Source organism: Candoia aspera, chromosome 1, assembly GCF_035149785.1.
Source record: "Candoia aspera isolate rCanAsp1 chromosome 1, rCanAsp1.hap2, whole genome shotgun sequence".
In the NCBI taxonomy this organism is placed as follows: domain Eukaryota; kingdom Metazoa; phylum Chordata; class Lepidosauria; order Squamata; family Boidae; genus Candoia; species Candoia aspera.
This window is the reverse complement of record NC_086153.1, coordinates 68,022,897-68,040,786: the sequence shown is the minus strand read 5'-3', so window position 1 is coordinate 68,040,786 and position 17,890 is coordinate 68,022,897. Positions and strand designations below refer to the sequence as shown.

At 36.1% G+C, this 17,890-nt stretch overlaps 1 protein-coding gene across 2 annotated transcripts in view; it reads right to left on the bottom strand.

Annotated features, from left to right (window-relative positions):
* Positions 1 to 17,890, bottom strand: part of SMYD3 (SET and MYND domain containing 3) — a 349,832-nt gene that overhangs the window by 161,332 nt on the left and 170,610 nt on the right. The gene's annotated exons all lie outside the window — the stretch shown is intronic.

Genomic DNA, 17,890 nt, shown 5'->3' with positions numbered 1-17,890 from the left:
AAATAAAAGGAAATAAAAATAACATGTTAAATAGAATAGTTTGCCTCCGCTCTGCAACAACATCATAAAATAGCCTATCTACAATAAACACAAAATGTTAACCTTGAAACGTTAAATTTCCTCTAGAGATATAAAAACAAAATGAGCCTCAAAATGGATTCTTTAATTAAATACTGTGTGTTTGTATATGTGTGTAGGAAGGGGGGGGGATAAAAATAAAAGTGAGACCATATAGTACAATCTAACAAATGCAGTCTGTCTGTGTCATGAAAATGAGATACATTTGAAAGTCTTGGTATTCTGTCAACATTCGAGGGCACACCACCAGATGTTGCTACCATACAGCTCTCATTAAAATTAATGGCACTTGCACAGGAGCAATACTCAATGGAGATTTTCTTCCATCCTTCATTATTGCTATTGTTATGATACATATCACTGCTTAGGGCATTCTCACTGAATTTCCCATTTTAAAGAAAATAGAGCCTATAAGAATTAATCTATTGTTATCCAACTAGGACAGAAAAGGAACAAAAAAACTTAATCAGGGAAGAAAAAGCTAAAAGATAAATAAAATTACATGGAATTAAAAGTGATTCATAGCTTTGCTCAGGCTCAGGCTGTGTAAGAAATGGAAGCAGGATAAAATCTAAAGACTACACAAACACTCCTGAGAGGATTAAGTCTTATGCTACATTAAAACTTCAGAGGAACACCATTTTAAGATGAGATTGGTTGGACCAGTCTGACACATTAGAACAAAAACAGTCTGGTGGTTATTTCACAAGGGTATCTATGAGGCACCAGTTCACACAATGCCCTATTCATAGAGCAAAGATAAATAATTAAGCAGCATGGTACATGCAAAGTGGCTCTGAGTGACTATTTGTTTTAACAGACTTGAGACTGAGTTCTACATGAAAGTATTCCACACATTATAACAACTTTATTTGGTCCAAATTTTACTTGTATCTTTTACTTTATATAGGCAAGCCAGGAGATTTTTATCTACTAAAAAGCTTCAAAAGATGTTGCCATCAGATCTATCTTGGGTCTGCTTTAAAGAGGTCAAACTCAGTTTTGAATTCTGAAGAGGCTGAAATCATTGCATGCTCCATGATGTAACTTCCTCCTGGCCATCAAACTAAGGAAGCCATTTACTTATATACTGTATATGTATGAATACTCATAACATTGCCACTCCCTTGATCATTGTTAAAATACTGAAAACTGGGCATATAGGCCTCTCAGCTTCAACTAATATGCATTCTGCAGTGATATTAATCAGAAAAAAACCAGTGGAAATACTGCTTCTAACCCAGGATTTGAATCAAAGTACATTTTGTTAAATATGTGAGTAAAAAAATCTGCCTTAACTAATCAATGGGCAAGGTTAGACCACCATAACTTCACTTATTAAGTAAAAACATTTACAAGTTGCTCACTTTATATGAGATGCCATTAAAGCATGTAATCTGTCAGCACTGTAACCATACATCATCAGAAATGGAAATTATCATTATTAGCTTTGGAACAGGTAAGGCTTTAAACCACCTTCAAACCATGTTTTCATAACTTGATTTGTTCTGAAATAGATAACCTTACAGTTCCAGTTCAGGCAAAACAGGAAACAATGGTTAATTTGATGTTTTCTACCCGATGTTTTATATAGTGCTTTAAAACCTTCATAAAAGGGCTACTTGAGCAATCAGAATTCTAATGCATATATCTGCTTATTATGGTGAGAAAGAATTATCTGAATCAGGCCAGGCCTTAATACATATTTATAATACATAATAATTTTTAGTATTTCAGTTCATCAGTTGAACTTCCCCTCCTCGAAATAAGTTTATTAGAACACACGCTTGATTGAACTTAGTAGGAGTTCTAAATAAACATATATATGAATTCTCAGTTAATCTTGCAATCAACAAAACCAGTGATTCCAGTTTTTCTATAACTATTCCCCCACTATGGTTAAATAGCCGCTAGGGCAAACATCACAAAATAAAAGGACTGTAAATACTAATTTTTTTAAAGCCCCACATTTCCCAATATAAGAAAATTGAAAATTCAGTATATATCGGGACAAAAAGGCAAATTTGTTTAATTTGGTAATCTGTGGTAAGAGAGTATTCCTATTACAGAGGTCATTCAAAATCTGTATCACAGACAGTCATGACATATGTTCAGCTCACAAGACTTGAAAGTGATATTTCCTAAAATACATCTGCTACTAGTAAGATATACTTACCAAAACCTAGAGCCCAAGAAAGGATCCTGCTACTCACCTGAAAAGAAAGAATCAACTATTAGATACATGTCAGTTGATGATGATCAGTTCAAATAAATTCACTGCAGGATAGTCTTCACTGAAGTTTATGGACCGTAATCTACCATGCAAGTCCAGTGCAGGCTGATACATACATATTTTTTTAACTTCTTGTTTAGGGCTGAGAAAGAGGGACTGGCCCAAAGTCACCCAGCTGACTTAGATGTATAAGAAAGAATTAGAATTTGGGTCTTGCTATTCCTAGTCCAGCACATTAATCACTATACCCTGCTGGCTCTCATTCATGTCAGATTATTCCCCTTAATATAAAACATTTCAGTACTTCAGAAAGAATAGTTTTAAATTAGTGACCACAATCTATACACATTCATTTTTTTCCATTGAAATCACACATAACAATGCCAATCAGTTGATTTAAAAATGTCTGCAACCCAGTTCAGGATTGTAGATATTTATAATCTGATCCTAGACAGTTAATGCCCTTATGTCATTGGTTCGCATGGACTGCTTAGCTTTGAAAGGGGATTTTATTGAATCTGTAAGTAAACAAAACTCAGGAAAGGGAAATTAAGCCCCCAATTTTTAGTTACAAAATAAATCTTAAACAAACAAACAAACATTCTGTTGAGAATATTGATAGTGATTCTGTAAATAACAAGATACTTCTTTGGAGATTCTCACCTATTAGGTCAGGCTTTTGTTTAATGAAACACACGATGCATAAACAAAACAAAACCGATACAGCAAGATGATACCAAAAGTCAGGACATTTCAGAGTTAATCCAGCAGAGAATTAAAATATCTCACTGTCTTAACTGGATAATTTAGGAAATGCTTGGTTCTGATTGTCCTGGATCTCAATTTTTTAATATAAAATATATGTAATATAAAACATAATGCCAAAAAGCGGGTGTCTTGTTCTGAACTTTGAACACTCAAAATGGCTTTCTGAAGTTGGAACATTTCTAGCCTAAAATCTTTTGCCTTCATTTGGAGTCTTTCTATAGTAATTAACAAGATGTAATGGTACTTCCAATTAGAAATATAACATTATGAACTTTCTCCTGGCCTTCAGAAGACTTCAGAAATGTTTTTTAAAAAAAACTGAACTGCACAATGAAGTCCTCCACATTGAAAACATGGGTACCTGCCCAAGTGACATCAAAGGGTAGGTATGGGATGTTATGCTGCTCACTGCTGCTTGCATGATGAATATTACTACTTTAAGTAACACCTAAATAGAGCTAGAGATAAATTTGCAGTCTCCGCAACTTTTCTATTAAGGGAAATTTCTGAGTTAAACTTTTTTTTTAACGGCAAAGTCTCCAAATCAGGCTCAGTGACTGATGACTTTATCCATGTAGTTTTCTTAGCATCAAAGCAAAAACGATTTGTTGATAGCTTCTTCTAGGATGCTTTTTCAATTTCCTAGTCTAGTTTATAGTCCTGGTATTTCCTGGTGGCCTCCTATCCAAATACTAAACAGGTCCAGTGCTAACCCTGCTTAGCTTTTTGAGGTCAGCCACAGCCAGCTAGGGGTTGCTACCTAGCTGGATAAAGCTATTCTTTAGTCATGCTCTATTAAAATCTTTAGTAGGCCTATACCAATGACGTCAAACTCTTTCACTTCTTCAAAATATCTTAAATAGGGATCCTAAACAGTATCTATAGAAAAACCAGTCATGAATCAATTTTTAAAATGGGAAGCAGAAGCAGCAGCTCTGGACAGCTTTCTCTGGTTATGGACATGCTTAACCAAAGCTCATGGTAGACTTGTTGTGTAAACACTGACTGTGTGATCTTGGGTTTACATTTCACAGCATCTAATAATTCATTACAAGCAATGCAGCTTTCTAAATACATTTCTCTATTCCATATAATAGCGATGTATGGTATAAGGCTCATGAGACAGGATACTATTTCACGGATTTACTCATGCAAAAATCTAGCCCCTGTAATTAATATGCCACTCATCCAGAAACTGTTAACTAATAAAGAGATCTTATCTTGAAGATTACCATTTCCTAGAAGACTGGCTATAGCAAAAAGAACTTCATGCATAAATTTATAAGATATACAGTAGATGTACTGACTTTCACATAAATAATGGCTAGGAATATGGATACCAAGACTGATTGCCTTTTTTAACTGATATGTTTGTCCAATCAGTTGCATGGCTAGTATCAGAGATCTGTTTTATTTCCCCAACTGCTCATCCATTATTTACAAAAGAATGCAGCATTTAATCTGTTTCTAGTACAGCTGTTCCAATAGTACAGTACCATAACTTCATACTTCTTCTAAAAAGAGCCAGAAAGACAGTGAGAAGTACTTCAGCATCCTGGGCTTGACAAGATGTCTATCAAACTCACTTGTGATGGGCACAGCTAACTGATACAGTCTCCCATTAATACAAAAAGGTCAGTGCTGATTACAGAGATTAATAAAACAGTATCTGCACTGGTTCAGTCTGTGTTTGTATGGGAACTACTGAATGCTACAAGGAATTATAGAACATTCCCTGCTGATGTAATGTTTAAATATATGAGAATGTAATTCCTGTCCCTGTCTAGCTAATAATCACTGAGTGATACAGCTAATTTAATCTATTGTATCTATGGACCCATCTGCTTAACCCTAATAGTTAAAGAAGCAAAATGTGAGGGGATTTTGCAATTGATCCCACAGGAATTAAATTTATACCACAATGGTACCCAGAAGGATAAAATGCAATTTAAACATGTTTTATGTTTCTCCTTAATGTATAAATCGTATTCCATAAATTACAGCAAAAGAAGTTTATCTTTTTCAGGGTCTTCTACAGATCCAAGTAACAAAATACTGGAGGATGACCTTCTTGAAAAAAGGAGGGAGACATTTATATGAGATACTGAAGATAGAATTCCATATTATTTCAAGACAAAAGAGATCTTGGAATGCTGCTGCATACTGATTTTATTTCATTTCCTTAAAAGATTTATACACTTACTTAAGGAGAAGGGCAGATTTACTCATCTTTATGCTATGAAAGAAACAAGTTGTGTCTTCTGGAAGATTCCTATGTGGTGATACTATTCACATATCCACTATACAGTCCACTGTGCAAAGAATTTTAGTACATTTCTTAAAAATTTAGAAAGAGCATGAATGTACTGTATATATCCTTGTAAAATCAGAGTTGCTATCCAAGTGTTGCTACCTATAAGCCTTGCAATAAAGTTTATCTTGTTAGGCAGCTGGCAGCCTACCAAGGTTGCCTGTCTAGATTTCACACTCATCTGCAGTTAATAGCTAAGGCATGTGAAAGGTCTGATATTTTGCACCTTTTCAGGTAATTCTTACTCTGGGACTTTTCTGCATGCCACTGGGAGCTACAGAAGAGGCTCACCTGCATCTCTACTAGACTGCTGTGTATTGCTTTTGTATTACTTTTTCATCTGTGCAGACAGATTTTTGTAATTCCAAATCTCAAATATATGGTGTGTTGCTATAATGAGGTATGATTGCCTTCATGTTAGTTTGGGCTACAGAAACAAGTTAGGGCTCCTGCTGGTGTACGGGATGCTCTGCTGCCCAGGGGATACCTTTCTGGACTGCTGGAGCCTTTTGGTGTTCAGCCAATGTCCTGGTGGCTGGCTCTGGCAAGGCTCAGGAATCCATGGCATCTTGTCATCTCTGGCCTGACTCATGTGGACAGTCATACTCTGCCTCAGAAGAAAGGATATATGATCTGGAAATGGAGGGGCTTTCTATTACTACATGCAGATCATGCCCCAATTCAGTTGTGATTAAGAGCTACCTCTGACCTCCATGGGGGCAGTGGGATCAATTTGGATGGTCTGCCCTAGGCACATAATGGATCCTCTTGATTTCCAGAAAGCACTGTGGACTTTTCTGGATTTCTGGCGGGCAGTTCAGTTCAGTGCCTGGTGGATCACTGGCACTGGGAGATGGATTGGATGCTGAACTCAATTGCCCCCAAGTGGCCTTTTTCTGGGTGCCATTCCTGATTGCTACCTTGCTTTACTGAGACCTTCCTGGAAATGAAGCACCAGAAATGACTCCTGGAGTGCCAGTACAGAAAGACAACTGAGCACAGGTATGTCCCTATGTTTGGGCCTGCACTGTAGTGATAAGGGAAGTGAAGCAGGATTATTTATTTCCTTATTGTGATGAACAGTGGCCCGGTTTAAGGTTACTAACTTCCTTTTAGGAAGGAATCATCAGAAAAATTTTCTTCCCAGCTGCTGTGACTGATGTATACACTTTGCCGACAAAGTCACTTGGATTCACCGCATCCTAGACTCTTCATGGGCAGAATCTATAGTGGTGGTTGGAGTATCATCTTGTCCTTTTATCTGGGATTCTTTTTGGCTTGTCAGCTTCAAGGAAGTAGATAGGGTGCTGTCTAGACTATCCTCTACCACATGTAAGTTGAACCCCTGCCTATCTTGGCTATTGCAGGAAGTGAGTGGAGGAATGATCTTATGAATCCGTGAAATTGTCAATGCCTCCTTATGTGAGAGGCAGCTCCCAGATACCTTGAAGGAGGGTGTGGTGCATCCCTTACTGAAGATCCCATCCCTTCATCCTGTGGTCTTAGAAAATTATCATTCAGCCTTCAACCTTCCTTAGAGGGAACATAGAACAAACAAACAAACAAACAAATAAACTGTTCCTATGTGTGTACTATAACAAATGGCTGTAAATGGCATTAAAAAAATAAAAATATAAAATTAAAATTACATGCTGAAAAGTACTAAAACTACAGAATACTACTTGAGTTTTCACCCATCAACATCAACACATTATTTTACAGCAAGAAAAGAGGATATACAGTACATACACTTTAGGGAAGGTCAATCTTTAAATAAGTCTCTACTCTAAGGGCCTTACAAACATTTCTGAAAGAAAATTCACATTCTAGGCAATAAATTGAACAAGAACCCTTCACATATGTCACATCTCCATACATAACTGGTGATGTTATGGACACAGCTGTATACAAAGAATGTAATAACTTTATAAAATTATATTTTCTTATGCTGAAAACAATAGCCAAAATTTATATTCCCAATTAAATTTGTTTTAGTATGAAACTTACAGCAGGGACAGAGCCTTAATAATATTTCTCTGTACTAGTATGAGCTTCTCTGATGTAATAAATCACAACTAAGACTTTCAAGGTAGCACTTTAGACAGTTGGGTTCAGTTGTTGTTAAACTAACTGTCCATGTCTTATCTTCATTTACTGGCCACCTGTCTAAAAAAAAAAAAATCTTAAGAACCAGAACTTAATACATAGAATGAAATAAAAACATCAGTAGTATTGAACAGTGTCTAATATAAGTGTCCAAGATGATTTATTTCTCTCCTTGGTGCCTAAGGGAGGGCAGTAGAGGTCAGGGAGTGTTTGATAATGGTCTGGAGAAGACTGAGAATTACCTTCCCAGCACAAGAAAGTCAGTTTCTCTCTATTCTTTTTTTTCTCTTACTAGCAACAAAATCTCACCCCTCTGTTCACATAAGAAGTCAAAAAGGAAGGTGACCATTATCTGAAACTGCTTAAGGAGACTTAGCACATATTCAAGGTATTTCTAATTTTACATTAAGATATATTGCACTTTCTACCATTGTAACTTCCCAGATATAAAGTATGTTTAAAAAAAAAAAACTTTATCTCATTATGGTGAAATGTTCATGTGTTGCAGTTTAGATCCCAGTCAAGAGGGTGAGCTTTAGAAAATAATGCCAGGGCATGTTGTTTTACAAGTTGCCACACCTTTACAAAACATCTAATATAATCACAGGAAGTGAGAGAATTTGCCTCTGAGCCTTATCTCAGTATTAAGCAGCATTCTGATCAGCACACTGGAACTCCATGTGTACCGTGAAGTTCTTCCATCAGCAAGAATTTCCGTATTAGTGTTGATGGAGGAAGTCATTCCAATCCCATTTCCACTAAATGATTCAGCAAAAACACACAAAAAGGATCAAGCTGCGTCTCTGCGCATACATATAAATCTTTGGATCTGGAGATCTAAACATGCTTAAACTGATATTTACTGTCTGGTCTGGCTCCTGCCAATTAAGAGCTTTAGTGCTGTGCATTCAGGTTCAGGTGTCTTTGGCTTCAATACAATCTCAATATAATGGATAATTTATCAAATTTATATAAAGCTTTGTTGAAATACACCATTTTAAAAAACCCTCCAATTAAAAGCCATTAAAAGATTGGGAACATGATTTAGGTAAGCTAGAATTAACTCCAATAATGCCAATTCATTTGTTTAAGTCAACAAAACAAAACCCACAGTTAGGCAAATCTTCGTATGTAAAGCAGCCAAGTTTAGAATATTGAACTGGTTCCAAGAAAGTTGCACGCAAGTTAAGACGATCAAATTATAACTCGGCCATGAAGCTGAGAGACCTTGGGCCAATCACTAGGGCTGCTTCTCTGACAGACAAAAAAATGACTTCAACTGACAGCTATCCCATCCAAAACAACACAAGTGCCTCATGCCTCTGCCACCAGCCAGAAGATCAAGAGATCCTCACTCAGTTGCAGGGCCTCTGCCTAGATCAGCCTATTCTAAGTGGATAAAAGTTTTTGGCTTCTAAGTTTGTTCTAGCCTTGGAAAACCTATCTTGCTCTTCTGTATTCTCCTTTACCAATTCCTCTTTTCTTGAGTATCTTCTCTTTTTAGTATGTAAGCCTGAAGGCAGAATGAGATTTTTCTCACTGTCTGCCCCCCACACACAAACACCCACACTTTTTAAAAATTGATGTTAGCAGCTTTAAGGTATTTTATCTAACAAGTGGAATAAACATAGAGTTAAGTTTCTCCACGGCCTACTTCACAGAGCTCTTGTGAGGGAAAAATGGAGGTAGGGGGAGGATCATGAGCTTCTCTGAGGAACAGTCCTACCTTTAGGACTGTTACATGGGGCAGCTGGTTATGTAGCACACAGTCTGCTCTGCATCCACCAACAGTGTTGAGGAAGGACTCAACTGCTAATCCTGCTAGCCTCTTGCAGAGTATTGTGGGCTGGCTCTGAGGGTGTTATGAATCTTCTACTGTAGTTGCAATGGAGCAGGATGTGTGAATATTTGGTTTTGAGATGCTCACTAGGATATGCCAACTGCATGCATCAAGCAAAATGCAGAATTTGTATCCTACCGCACAACAAACATTCTGCAAATGTTTGACGTAAGTCTGCTGTGAATAGGAAAAATGCTGTGCCTTGGAGTGTTAATTAGAACCCTAATTTGAAATGTGAGAATATACTTATAGCTGACAGAACAAAACTCAGAATGATAGAACAAAAGTAAAAATAATATTACAGGTTTTCAGAGTACACCAACTTCTTGTGCTTGAAAGTTCAGACTGCAAGCTTATATGTCACTCTTGGCCACAGTGTTAAGGATATTTACCTAGCAGAAAGATCCATTAAACTAAGTGAGAATTATATTTAACAAGACAACAACAACAACAGATCACAGGCACAGGATAAACATTAGATACTGTAGTCTTAAGTGCTTAACTTCCTTTGAATTTTATCCAACAAATCCCAAATGTTCACAAACAACAGACCAACCACCTCTCTTCAGGGCAGCCTTGTTCTATTAGAGAATTAATATAAAGTATTTTTCAGCACATACTGTATTTGCACACATCAGTTTTATGTTACCACATTATGTAGGAAACCATTTCTTATCATATACATATATTCCTACCAACTTCTATGTCCTTTGAGAAGACAATATTTAAATTAAATCACAGTCTTCATGCTGATGTTACTATTTTAGAAATATGTAACATATCTATTATAAACATTTGTGTAGATTTTTTCAAGACAGTTTCAACTGCATAAATATGAATGATGGAATAGACTTTCTAGGGTACTCCACTATAATATTGGAAATAGCAATGTTTTTGAGTTGTCTTTTTTTTTCAGCCAAGAGACTTAATCAAAGCTGAAGGTAATGATAACATGTTCTAATGAACAACAGGAATAAATTCTGCAGTCTCAGGTTATTTGAAACTTCCCTTTGCCTGATTCTTTAAAAAATATTATTAAGCTGAACTGTAAGTTGGAGAGTCAGTGAAGTATAACAATATAGTCACATCTTGATAACAATGCTGAGAAGTCATGAAAGAGTATGAACTACCAATTTTCTCTTTCAATACATTTGCACTGAAAGCGTGTCTCAGTTTTATACCTCTTGGGTGCTCCATTTTCAAGAGAATCTTTCACTCTGAAAAAGTTTTCATCTTAATTTGCTGAACTATAACATTCCAAACTTTCCTTGGGGCAATGTCTAAGTTTCTTTGGGAAAATCATGTGTTAATTCCTTTGGAAGGATTCAATTCCTCTTAGTTTCTGAGCCTTCAAGACACTTTTTCCAAACTTGTTTCCCCAGTAGAAAAGCGCTAAAAAATTGAGTTTATCAATGATATTAATAATAATGTAACTGAAGTCAATTGAATTAGCCCAATCCCTTTTAGTGCTGTTAAATCTTTGGCAAATCTACTTAATAGATTCAGAGAAATGCACTTAGGTTGGTGCCAGATAAGTACGAATCAGATCTGTCATTCCACTTCATTTTAATACTAAAGAATAAGCAAAATAGTTCATGATTTATCAAAGGCAACATTCAAGGTTTATGGAATAGATGGGCAATCTGTAGCCTTAGCCAAATGCCCTATGGCCTTTAGCATAATTTCAAGAGTGCTCTATAAACTTTGGATTCAGGTTGCTGTAAGAGAACATCCCTTTGGGGAGTATAAAGGTATGGCAGAGAGAGAGAAATGAAAAATAATCAGTAAACTCAGCTGATTCCTCCCAAACTGGCTTTTGCCCCCTCCACCGCCAACATGCAGCCAACAGATTAACTCTAAGCGAATGCTGTCCTTGACAGAAAAACATGCTCCCATCACTAATTACAGGATGAGCCAGTTTTCTCTTCACTGATTTCCTAAGCCATGCTTAATACAAATATGTGCCACAACACCCAGTTTAGCTTCCAGTTTTAGTCATTAATTGTTGCTTGCTTAACATAAAATATAATATGAATGGAAAAGTACTGCATCTTTTTTTTTTTTTTTTATCCAGGGTGCTAAAAGTACAGGCCTATGCAGACAAACTTCATGCGCAATACATTTAATTTGTATGTGGGTGCTGTATTATTGCCAAGAAAACTGCTCGGACATGCCCATGAAGTCACTAGGAGTCAGGCTAGTCTCAAAGGAGACTTTACCTTTGGCTGAAAAAGAGGTTGCTTCAAGGATCTCTAGCAATACAATCCAAATGTGGTTTGGATACTGCATAAGCAATCTACTGCTTAGTTTTATGAAGGACTGGTATTGTTTTGCTTTGTTTTGCTTTGTTACATTTACCCAGTCATAAATCAGTTTAATAAAGCAGTCCAAACATAAAGAAAATGTATCAAATCTACTATCCATCATACAATAAATCACACTAAGATGGGGAAGTTTAATAGGCTGCCTTCAGGCTTTCTTTTACAACTATAAAGCCACATAAATATGGAGTGTGAAGCTTTCTGTTTGACAATATGCTTTATAGAAACCCAGCCTCGGGATAAAAGTCACCTATATACACTATAAATTCTTCTTTTCACTTACAGCATCCTAAACTGATACTGAAGCAGTTTTAGAAATGCGATCTGTTTATGACAATTTGAGATTGAGATTGCTTTAAAGATTCTGTGCCTAAAATGATGTATTTTCCTCCTGATTTTCACATTATTTTTCATTTTGGACTCATAACTTTTGAAAAAAAGTAGATATATAAAATCTAAAGACAGGATAGTGGATTATCTGTTGATCCCCTGCATATCATTGTAAAATCCAGTACAAAGTCCTGGGGGGGGGACTACCTTTTGAAAGAATATTTTAATTCTGAATAATTGGTTTTTATTATTATTATTTTAGATTTTTTATCCTGCCTTTATTATTTTTATAAATAACTCAAGGCAGGGAATATACCTATTATTTCTTCCTCCTCCTATTTTCCCCACAACAACAACCCGGTGAGGTGAGTTGGGCTGAGTGACTGGCCCAAAGTCATCCTGCCGGCTTTCATGCCTCAGGTGGGACTAGAACTCACGGTCTCCTGGTTTCTAGCCTGGTGCCTTAACCGCTAGACCAAACTGGCTCTTATTTTATTTTATTTGTTATACTAATTATAATTTTATAATTATATATTATACTAATTTTATTAGTACTTTAATAATAATAAAACTTAGTTTGAATGTTGGTTTATTAACATGTTGTCCCTTTTATATAAGAAAATCCCATTGGGATGGATTGTACCTTTAAAAGAATTCCTAACATATTTGAAATAAATAAATAAATCATTAGAAATGTATTTTAGAGGTCTGGCTTCCTGTTTAGATCTGACCATCCTTAATGTGTCTTGATTGGTGGTAGAACTGCAGAGTACACCTTCTGGGGAGAAGGAAAATCAGTGGTAGATTTATGGTTAGTATCTCCCAGTGCAGATCCATTGCTGTTGAGCCTGAAGGTGGAACCATGAATGGAGAATGATTACCAACCCGTTGTGCTAAAATTGTAGCTTAACTGTGATACTAGAAACTGGAGGCGAACATTCCCTCCAATTAGGAAGGTACCATTAAGCACCATTAGAGTTAGATGGAACGAGAGATATGCAGGTATGGTAGCTGAATGACTTAACCATGCCCCTCCTCTAGAAAAGCGCCAACATATAATGGAGGCCCATGATAATTATATCATATTGTATGAACAGGTCACTAGTGATTTGGAACTACTTCATAAACTGATTCAAAGCCAAGAAATCCAAAAAGTATAACTGAGTAATAACTGAATAATTGAGCAGAACAAAATCAAACAGCTATACAGTACCTCTTTAAATATCTGGCGGTAGTCTTCCATGACAGAGCATCCTGGAAAGCCCATTGTTATTGAATATCAATCAATCACTCTCTCAGAATTCTAGAATCTTACTAGATACAGGTTCCTGGGAACCAGTGAGCTTCCAGTACACTCTCACTTCTTCTAAATTGAGGAAAGGATTTTTTAGGGCTAGTTACAATGTGCTCCCATCAGCACTTCTCCATGGCAGGTATGCCAGCATCCCCATATCCCAGCATACATGCCCTTGTAACTCTGGGGAAATCAAAACCATCCAACATATCTTCACTTACTGTAACTTCTACCAGGATCTTTGAAACAACATTATAACTCCCCTTTTATTTGTGAGTGCTGGGGAGAATGGATGATTTCTATACCCACTACCTGCTCTCGGTCTCAGATCAAGACCCCACAGTAGCCAACTCTGTTACTGCACAAGCCAAAACTAGGCAACAGTTAACTTCAGACTCAACCTGAGAGCTTGGACCATTTTATTTTTCTCTTCCTTCTCTTTTTCTCCCTCCTCCTTTTATATTATGATCACAATTAACAACTATGTAAGTATTAAGTAAGCATCATCAATTATGCTCAAAGTACTCTAGGCAGTTTATTATTATTTCACATTTTACCAACACATTTTTAATTATCTAAATATTTTAATATATTGGATATTTTGATACTCTACTAGACTTGTACAGCAATACAGCTTTGTACATACTTAACTGTTAAGATTCTCTTGCAATCTTCACTGCCATATACACTTTAGAAATGGTCTGGTACTCAAGTTCTTACCTGCTCTTTTTACCTTTTCTCTCCTTACTTTTCTCTTTTGCCTAAATTCGCCAACTCCCTTTACCCCATTCTGCTTTGACTTCTGTAATACTGTAGCTACATTTGGTCATTGACCATTAAGAAAGGCTTTTATTGATTTTAAAGGTCTACCAGACAAACATTTATTATGAGAAAATGATGGAGAATGAGGCATTTTTTCTGAAAATTGATGGAGGATTTGAAAACAGATTTAGCGGTATATTTATTTTACCATTTTTGACTGATTTCACTGGTGAACTGACTGCTAAGAAATAGGAAAAAGGTTCCATTTTATATGTTTGTATGCTACTGCTGAAAACGTTAAGATTAAGGCTAGTTCTACTTATAAATCTTAAGCAGGCTTTTGGGGTTTTTAAAGTTTTTTTGGTATTATTGTACTGCATCTCAATTTTTCATAGTATAGAATACTCTGCAATGGACACAAAAAGCATTTTCTTTTCTTTGATCTGAATTAAGAAACTGCAATGTGCAGTATACTTCTAATAAAAAAGATGAAACAAAAATCCTTTGTTGTAACCAGCTTTGCCAGATACAGTAATACTGTGAGGAAGTCTGTGTACATTCTTGAGCTCTTTGGAAAGATTCTGCAGGAGAAAAAAAAATCCCAAGAGTGAATTTGTTTTTAGCTTGCCTTCATTCTTTTTTAAAATCCAAATACCTTTTTCATAGTTATAATCAACAACCAGTTAGTTTTGAATAGAGTTGCATGTCCTTAAATGGAGCTTAAAAATGAGTTGTATACTCTCCTGGAACTAACATAAATAGCACCTGAAATGTAAGAAATGATAAAGGAAATCTGACAAGGCCTAGCAGTAGCCTGATGCTCTAGGAAAGAAACTCTTTCTTCTGTAGTCAGTACATCATAAGGGTTCTATTTACTTCCTGGTGATAAAGTGGTGACTTAAACTGTGAAAATTACTATCATCCATCTCACCACGTGAATTCCCATGCTTAGGAAGTAGAAGTGAATGAAATACAACATGGTTTGCAAACAAAAAGCTTCAGCTAGCTGGAGATGAAAATGCTTTTTATATGCTATGCCAAGAGTTATCAGCCAGCAGGCAAAAGCACTGCAGACTCCCATACAGCCAAAAGAACAACCTTCATGTTATGGGGCTTCAAAAGAATTGCCTTTTTCTATGTATTGGATCCAGCTCAGAACTGGAGTAAGTTGGCACTGCTCCTCCAAACTCAGTGAAGTTGTAACTCCCTTGTTTCATTCCAACCCTTTCTTCTTTATTTTTCTTTAAATTGTTAGGCTTTATAGGCTGGAAATATTTATGCACACTGTGATGTTTGCACATAAAAATGGAATTTTAGCTCCTCCAGAACTCTGCTTCAAATGCAGTGGGGATTATATTATTTATCATTTAAAAAAAATATCTGCAGCTCCTGGGTTACCCCTTCAGCTTCAATTTTATTTGATATGGCAATGAATAATAAATCTCCATGTGGGGATGGTGATGTTACAGAAGAAATCTGTGATATGAATTCTCCATGCTCTTCTTTTGTAAACAGAAAGCATGCTAGGGACTCCTGATACAGAATGCAGGATATGTATAGTATGTGCATGTGGTATGCACTCTTCTTTCCAGCCCCAGATTGGTTTCATTCTGAAATGCCCTGTTTAGAGTGCTCTTGATTAGGGCTGTATGGTGCTTCAGATTCAAAGGGCAAAGTAAGTTTCAGAGTACATGAGTATATCTTATCAGCACCTCCTTAACCCATTGTGCTGAGATCCCATAAAAAGACACAGCTCCTTAAGGAGTTGCTGAAAGTACTTTACCAGCATCTCTGAACATTCTGAAGGACGTTTTCCCCTACAAGTATGAAGTGCTGCACATTCTTACTATCTACTATAATTTGAAAAGCATATACCTGTAGCTAATTAAGCATCATATAATAAATGTAATGGAAGCTCTTCTGCTGTTTTTTTTCACTTAAGACAAATAAAAATGCATGCCTGAATTCAGAAGTCATGACCCAGTTTTAGTAATGCTACTGTTCACATTCAACTATGAAACCTACAAAGCATTGGTAGACTATGCTTTAATGTACATCCCTACATTCTGATGTTTCCTGATTTAAACATACAATGATCCAATAGCACAACTTCCAAAAGAACATGGATATTTGTTCAGTTGCTTAGGCAACAGAGGTGCATTATGACCTGTACTTTTGTGCTCCCTCTTCTGAACTTTGTTGAAAATATGTGCAAAACATTCATAAAATTCAACACCCATCTGAATTCAATTCTTGAGTTGAGTGGCTCAGTATAACTATTGTCCTGCCTTTACAATAATCAGTTCTTTTTACTTACTACTCACTAATTTAATAACTGACATTTCCTTCAAAGCACAAAGTAATTAAGATAGACTACGTGAATTAAGATGGTAAAAAGCCAACAAAGCCTAGGATATGTCTGGTTAAGAATGAATTATATAACATGACAGCCAGTGGTTATTAGTTAAGGAGGCTATGCATTACTTTTAGCATTATTGAAGATAGCAAGTTAGGAAGCATGACTTTAAAGCATCTTGCTAGCAACTGTAGGACACACACTATCGGTCTTCTGTCTTACCCAACAGTGTCTTTTTTGCATATTCTAAATCAATTCAGATCTCTGCTATTAGAAAAAGAATGGTTTCAGGCAAGCCAAAATGCTTCAAACGTTTCATCAGAATGTTACTATATGTTTAGAATTAGTAGTCCAAGAAGAACAATGTTACCGTGAATCATTTAAAGATTTTGTAAGGTTTTAGGGACATCCAAAATTAGGATTCTATGTCTCAATTAAAGAAACATAGTTTTTTTAGTAAGATCCCATACAGTTTTTCAGAAGTTATGCAAATTAAGAGAATTTATATGAATATTAATCATTTGGACTATTCAATTAGTTTTGCATGTTCAGTGAATATGTGACCATTATATATACATTGTATTTAATTCTGAAATAATTTTAAAATAATTGAGTATAAGGGAATGGTGCTTGCAATTACTTTTTCAGAGGAACTTGGTTTGGTTAACTGGTTATTTAAGATTATTGCTTCAGTCTTTCCTAAGCCTACACCTTCCAGATATGCTGAGAATGTAACTCTGAGAATTCCCATCACAGAGAGGGAAGCAAATCGTCCTCTGTTGTACCTCTCTACATTCTTTAAGATGGGCTGAAAGAAAAGTGCCAGGGCAAAAGAACTTGGGGAGATATTCTAGAACAGGCTTTAGCTCCCGTGCTCTGCATATGCTTTTAATGTTAAAATCATACCCACTTCCCTGTGACAGATTTGACCTTAACATATATATGAAAACCAAATATGGTTCTCCTAGCATACCTAGTTTGGTCCCATGTCATTCTGCAGTGCTAGGATTCAGTAAGAGATTGTAAACATTTTGTTTCTATACAGGAGGAGGGAAGTCAAGAATATATGCCCCAATATCTGAAATAACAATGTTGCAACATTTCGAGATTAGGCAAAATATTCTCCCTAGATTTTCCAAAAGTTGAAATGGAGCACTGTTAACTGAAAGTAATCATGGGAAGACAACCAGGTCAGAAAAGGATAAAATATATATAATGTAAACCTCTCTCTCAAAAAAAATTCACAGATATAATTTTCCTCCTCTCAGAAATTTAATGGGGGAGGAACAATCCTCAAAATAGCCTTGAAATAAGATTCAGATTAAAAATGTAATTTAGTATCTGGTAAAAAAAAAATGTAATAAGAAAACATGAGAGGGAACAGTAGTGACTCAGTCTTCCAAAGGCTGCATTCTGTAATGATCAGATGTCCAGATGTGCAGTAAAATAAAGTCTCTAGATTCATTTTAGAGCCTGCTATTCCCCAAAGTA